The 6,975-nt window shown below is 37.6% G+C and overlaps 1 pseudogene; it reads left to right on the forward strand.

Annotated features, from left to right (window-relative positions):
- Positions 1-5,885: 5,885 nt before the first annotated feature.
- Positions 5,886-6,592, forward strand: LOC149576292 (putative glutamine amidotransferase GAT1_2.1 pseudogene; annotated as a pseudogene).
- The last annotated feature ends 383 nt before the right edge of the window (positions 6,593-6,975 follow it).

A 6,975-nucleotide genomic window follows, 5' to 3' on the forward strand; every position in this document is an offset into this window, starting at 1 on the left:
CATAGGGCGTATCCACCCACGCTGTCCAACCTAAGGGGCCCTCCATCTCCAAACAATTCTTTTGTGCTCTTGAATTTGCATCAACATGAATAATTCCTCTTTTCTGCATGCCCTTTCTCTTTGGTCTCCCTGGTCAGCCTATTACAAGCATGCGCAAAAACTTGCAATTCATCCAAAGTTTTATGCCATTGGTACCCATCATGTAGGAACCTTCTCAATTTCTCCTACTCAATCAACATGGTAACTTGCACGTGCAAGTAGATTTTAAAATAAGTGAGTTTTCAAAAAAACTTAGTAAGACCCCTTTGCTTACCTTGGTACCTTTCCTCGCTCCTGCATTTCCAGATCTGCCAAAAAATGTTAGATGAAAAAATATTCCAAAATAAATTAGTATCTTTAGGAAGACCATCAATATGCCCAAAAATAATATCAAGAATAGTAACATCAATAGGATAGACAATGCCAAACATATTCATAATTCTTTAGCAAAAATACAGTCAAGAAGGATATGTCTACTAGATTCAGGAACTCTACAAAAAAATACAAGTATCAGAATTAGAAAAATCTCTCTTAATAGGTAGCCTATCCAACAAGGCTAACCATCCGAAGCATCTAATTTTAGGTTCAATAGAATTCTTCCATAACATTTCAAAATAATTTTTCCAATCATCAGCATCAAAAGAAGAGTACCAAACGGTATTGACATGATCAATAATATCAATGTTACAAACAAGAATTTTATAAATGTTCTTGGCCTTAAGAAGGTTAGTGACAACACCATCAGGCCATTTACACTTCAAGTACCTATGAGAATCAACATTGCAAATAACAAGAAGACCAATAGCAGCTTGCAGAATCATGTTATAAGTTCTTCTATGAGAGTCTGGGATACCACGTTTATTCTTAAGCTCATTCCAAGGCAAAATATGATTTTTCTCATAAAGGTCCATGAATTGCTTAATATCTTTCTTAGCCCAAAGTCTGGCAGAACACCCTTGGGTAAGGGCCAAAGGTTTACCATTTAGGTGAAGATTCCACCAAATGGACCTTTCACCATGGAGTTGATCACTAGAGTGAAAATCCTTGTGAGTGATGAATTTCCTAACATGATCCCAAGCCCTCCAGATAGACATGAAAACCATGGAGCCTTGGACCATAATAGGAAAGTTGCCAAGCAAGAGATCACAAAAGGGGAGGTTAGTCTAGGATTTAGCTTTCTTAGGAACACCCGTTGCAATATTGTTTCTAACTAGCACTTTCCAAGGAGAATCACCCTCCATGGATTGAAAAATTCATTTGGTAGATAGGGCTATGCTCTGAGTTCTTAAATCCTTAAGCCCAAGCCCCTCAAGGGTTTTGTCAATGTTGCACCAAGCCCACTTAACAGAATGAATTTTGTTATTTCCTTTTCCATCATACCAAAGAAAGTGTCTAATGGACTTCTAAATTTCAGCAATCTGATAGTTATTAAATAACCAAGCGGAAGAGTAATAAATGGTGTAAGAGGACAACATTTTCTGGCAAACCTGAATTCTACCTGCCAGAGAAAGGGCCTTGTTATGCCATTTTCCAAGCTTCTTATCAATCTTCTCTTTAACCTAGGACCACATGTCTTTTAGGGTAGGCTCCACCGAAAAGGGGATCCCAAGATATCTGGTGATCTTATTGGGACCACCCCATTGAAAGCTGAATTGGGAAAGCCAATCTGAGGGTTGCTCCTCCCACCCTAAGCAAATAGATTTAGCTTGGGAGATCTTAGCCCCAGATATAGTACAGAAGATTTTAAGTTTATCGAGAAAAGAATTAAAGTTAATTTTTGATAGCTCAAAGAACAACGCAGTATCATCCACAAATTGACAATTGATGAGCTCTTCATTATTAGGTAGGTAAATACCTCTGACCTCAGGAGAAATGGAATTATCTCTGAGGATATAGAAGAGAGCCTCTGAGACAATCACAAAAAGAGAAGGTGCTAGAGGGCACCCCTATCTAATGGATCTACCAAGAGAAAAAGGAGTAGAGAGAACACCATTGACTTCAACCTGAGCATAGGCATCGTTAAGAAGCATCTACACAATTTTACAAAAGAAGGGAGGGAATCTAAAGGCATCTAACATCATGAGAAGAAATCTACACTCAACCCTGTCATATGCCTTCTCAAAGTCAAGAAGAAGCATGGCAGAGCTTTGATGTGAGCATTTAGACCAATCCCTGGCTTTCCACCTAGTTATGAGATTCTCCATAATGTACCTACCCTTTATGAAACTAGTTTGGGTGGAATTAATAAACTTAGGAAGAATATTGACCAACCTAAGAGCCATGATTTTAGCCAGAATCTTATAAGAAACATTAAGAAGGGTAATCGGCCTCCAATTCTTAATGAAGGTCTTATCACCATCTTTAGGGAGGAGCTTAATAATACCTTTATTAACATGTTGACCCAAGGAACCCTTAGTCAAAGCTTCAGAATAAAGGTCCTTGAGATCCTTACATATCCAAATGATATTGGATTTATAGAACTCAACTAGGAAACCATCAGGGCCCGGAGCTTTATTATTATTGAGAGCCTTGATAGCTCCCTCAATCTCCTCAATAGAGATATCTTTAGCAATGATAGCAATATCTTCTGAGTCTAACTTTTTAGGAATGAGAAAATTGCATTTATCTCTTATAGACTCAGCCTCAGAGGAGTCTTCAGAGGTAAAAAGACCCTTATAATAGTTGGTAAAAGCCTAAACAGTAACCTCAGGATCAGTAATATCATGACTATCAATCGAAAGTCTATCAACGGACTCTTTAATATGCTTATGTTTAGGAAGGTTAAAGAAAAATTTAGATCCCCTGTCCCCATATTGAAGCCAGTGGGCTGTAGATCTAATCTTGGCTCCCCGAATCCTAACCTGCTGATGCTTCCTAAGAGCATCCTTAGCAGCTATAACCTGGGAGAGAAGATCCATATTAGAGGGATTATTTTGGATGTTGTTCTCAACAATTTGCAGATCAAAAGATAATTGTTTTTCAACAAACCTGTAGTCCTTAGCCTTTTTCTGACCAATGTTTTGTAGAAAAATCCTCCAGGTAGACAAGTTAGTGTTCCATCTATCTAGATGGGACATGTGCTAAAGATTAAGTTTATTAATACCTCTAATAATCTGCACAGCAGCAAGAACATCCTCATCCAAGAGGAGGCTGGTGTTTAAAATGAACTTATTGCTAGTAGACTTGTGTTGAAGGGGGCTATTGTTAAAATTGACTTTAGTCAAAATAGGGTGATGATTAGAAAGAGTAGTAGCAATGACACATATAATATTCCTAGCACTGTCAGGGGGGAAAGAGAAAGAAAACCTATTGGCATAGAAATGGTCAAGCTTGGACTAAATCTTGGCATTGCCTTGTTGAAAATTACACCAGGTGTGCCATAACCCAAGATTGGAACTCCTGTTCTCGACAATAGGATCAAAAATATTCTTAGAATTTATAAGTTTATACCAATAAAATTTCTCATTATATTTCCAATGAAAAGGAGAGCCCCCCGACTTGTCATCCCAGGATTCAACCATGTTGAAATCACCACTAAAAATCCAAGGCATATCAGGGAGGCCTAAAAGCCATTTCTAGAGCTTGATTCTTTCTTTAGGGTCATTTGAAGCATAAATAGTACAAATTCCAAAGGTTTTATTATCATGCTACAGAGTCACCCACACAGCTCTCTAACATGGAGAACATCCTTGATTGGTGATATAGTTACCCCACTTGTAGTTAATAAGCAAAGCCACACCACCTCTACCTCTCTCATGGTTAGTATAAAACTTGATAACACCCCTCCATATAAAGTTGAGATTGGAATCCAAAGTGAATCACACAGCCTTGACTTCTTGCATCATAAAAAAATCAATAGAATGCAGAGAATCTAACAACCGCTTGATAACAAACTTTTTATCAGGGGACTTTAAACCCCTCACATTCCACGATAAACAATTCATTGAGAAATAGAGTGAGGGGTGAAACACGTGATTCCCTCTTGATCAGTTAGATCTAAGAATTTATTTGAGCACTCCCTTGTTTTAGGCACAAATGGTTTGTTCTTTGAACCAGGGGGCCTACCTCTACGTCTGGCAGTAGAAGGGACCATATTAACATCTACATCAATCTGTGCTATAGACTCCATCCATGGAAGGTCTAAGATGAGCATTAGTGGGCATAGGGGCAGCCAGGATGATCTCAAAATTATAATTATCCCTAATCTCTTGGAAGACTTTTGGAGGGATTTTCTGAGATGAATCCCTTGTGTGGGGTTTTTCCATCAAACCATCATGTTGATTTATGTAGTTGGTACTAGTATTGCTCAAAACAGGAGCAGATAACAAGCTAGATTATTGAGGAGTACTGATAGTAGGGTAGAAAGACTTTGGCATAGAGTTACCATTCCCTTTTTTTTCACTTTTTCTTGTCTTGAATGATAGTGAAACCATCATCTGAATTGAAATTAATGGCTGATTCATTAATAGGGGGCGCTTGAAGACCTTCATTAGAAGGATCTTGGGAGGAAAATGATGCAGGAGTCATTTCCCCGATAGTTTTCCTAGGATGAGTGATAATAGTAGAGTGAGGGTTAGACACAATTTTAATTGAGTCATTAGGGGTGTTGGCAGGAGGAGACGATGGTGAAGAAGAAGGAGGGGGGGTGCGACTTGTTGTCTGACTTTCAATCACCCATTTTTTTGGCAATAATTGGGGTCATATAGTCAGGTCTGGTCATGGTTGAGTCTAGGTCGACATCTTCCTTAGGTAGGTTATCTTTGCCGAGTTTCCTTGTCATTGCCTTTCTTTCTCTAAGCTAGTTGGGTTGGTCTAAAGGTCTTTTTATATCGGGTAGGTTATAGATCCTAACCCGGCTGAGATAATATGCTCCTATTGATGAAAATATGAAGTAAGGATAGTATGATAGTGATGAAAGAGGTTTATTATTACTTCAGCTATCTCATTTAATTTTGAAGCAAAACAGTTACTCACATAGTGGAGCCACAACATTTACAAATCAGTTTCACCTGATGTTACATTTAAAATGCAAAGAAAATGCATCTTGAGCTAATTATAATTATATTGGAAATGCAGTACTATGGAGATTATGTTTGGCATACATTATATAAATAATGTTGATAAAAAAAAAATCAAATTCTTAGCACATGACCGCATTTGGGAATTCTGTGATGTCTAAAAGTTCAATCATTGTATTATTTACAATGCATATTGAGCTGCCTATCCTATATATTGCATTTCTTGCTATCAATCATAGGGCAAACAGAAGACTCTGGAAATCAAGAGCATAATAAAAAATATAGTGAACATGCTACTTGATGAGTTCCTTTTGAACTTGGACCTTATTGTCTTGTTTCAGTGTGACAAATGCCAAACTTCATAAAGTTGGTGTGTATATAGATAATTGGCATGATTGAATGATATATGTTTTAAAATGTTGGAAGATATGATTAAAGGTGCCGACTAAGATTTCAAAAGTGTAACAGGGCATAATACGCATCAATCTAATACATTTTTAATAAACAATAATAGTTGATATTATTCTTGAGATAAAGGCGCATGTTTAAGTTATAAAAACACCCTCGCTCTTAAGTTTGAGGGGTGGAAATATGAGTGAGGGCTACTCCATTTGCTGAAATCACACTAAGTGTGTGTGATTCTCGCAAAAGAGACTTTCTACCCGCAGGAAAATCCTTTGCATGGTGCGGCTTTCACAGGAGATCAATTTAAGCATGTTTCAAGGAACGACCTTATGAAAGATGTCGAATTCGATCGTCTTTAACAATTAACAACATCCATCATGTTATATATATAGCTTGTTGCTATTGATTGAATCAATCTATGTAATGAGAGCAACGGCTTCTGATCAACTCAAAAGTAATTGGCACTATTTATTTGGCTATGAGAAGTATGGCTTCTCTCATAATGTTCTTGATGAAATTGACCAAATAAGGAAATTACATAGCAGTGACACTGCCATTGACAATGCAAAGGACGCCATTGAATTGTAGCTTGCCAGGTGCTATCTCAAAAGAAACGTACCTTATTTGGGTATATGTAGAGGATCTCAGCTCTTCAATATAGCTTGTGGGTGAACCCTATATCAGGATGTTGAGAAAGAGGTGTCATAAAAGTCGGGTTTTGATATCAAGCACATAAACTATGACAATTATGATGGGTATAAGCACGCTATCAAAGTGGTAGAAGTTGCTCCACTCCACTCATGGTTTGAAGATTCATAAGGAGTTAATATGGAGATTATGGTTAATAGCTATCATCATCAGGGGATAAAGAGATTGGCAGAGAGATTCATGGCAATGGCATATGCCCCAAGTGATTTGATTGAAGCTTTTATGACCCAAATGGATAAAATCCAGAGGAAGGAAAGTTCATCATGGGTCTACAATTCCACCCTGAAAGAATGTGCCATGATTGTGAAAATTGCAATATTTTTTATTATCCACGATGCCCAAGGGCTTATGAGGAATTTGTAAAAGGTGTGGCTGCATATCAAGATTGGCAGTCTATAGTGGCCTTGCTACTTCTATCATGAGGGAGGAATATGTAAATGTCAAAGATATGGTAGATGTAACTAGTGAATACAATGCTGTAATATGCCATCATTGTCACCATTATCATTCTCCACCATTGTTTGGTCAATGTTATATCGCAGTTCAGGATTGATATCATGGGAATAGTTACAACAATGATCATTGAACTCAGGCAGCAGATATGAGCAGAGGAAATGATGCGACTCCAAAAGCCCAATGGATTCAGCTCAAATGTTGGTTAGAAATGAATAGTTTCAGAATTGAGAAGTCATTATTCTTGTATTCCTTCATCCGTGGTGACTATTCGAGTTCTCAGATTTGAAAAGTCTTTTTCTTTGTATTTTATCTCTTTGTATTCAAAGAAGAGGAAAGGTCATTGGCTCTT

Source organism: Cupressus sempervirens, chromosome 1 (assembly GCF_028749045.1).
Source record: "Cupressus sempervirens isolate cs-2001-9-10 chromosome 1, ASM2874904v1, whole genome shotgun sequence".
NCBI lineage: Eukaryota > Viridiplantae > Streptophyta > Pinopsida > Cupressales > Cupressaceae > Cupressus > Cupressus sempervirens.